Source organism: Monodelphis domestica, chromosome 7, assembly GCF_027887165.1.
Source record: "Monodelphis domestica isolate mMonDom1 chromosome 7, mMonDom1.pri, whole genome shotgun sequence".
Classification (NCBI taxonomy): domain Eukaryota; kingdom Metazoa; phylum Chordata; class Mammalia; order Didelphimorphia; family Didelphidae; genus Monodelphis; species Monodelphis domestica.
The window spans coordinates 90,893,096-90,893,383 of NC_077233.1; positions in this window are offsets into that span (position 1 = coordinate 90,893,096).

Below are 288 nucleotides of genomic sequence, written 5' to 3' on the forward strand. Positions count from 1 at the left end.
TTTCCAGGTCTTTCTGAAATCTTCCTGTTCATCATTTCTTATGGCACAGTCATTCTCCATCACAATTATTTACTATAACTTGTTCAGTCATTCCCCAATTAATGAACCTCTTTTTATTTAGTTTTGGAAATTTTTAATTAATTAATTTAGAATAGTTTTCCACTGTTACAAGATTCATGTTCTTTCCCTCCCCTCTCCCCAACCCCCCTCGCATAGCTGACACAAAATTCCACTGGGTTTTATAATGGATCTCTTAATTTCCAATCTTTGTTACTACCAAAAGGGCTG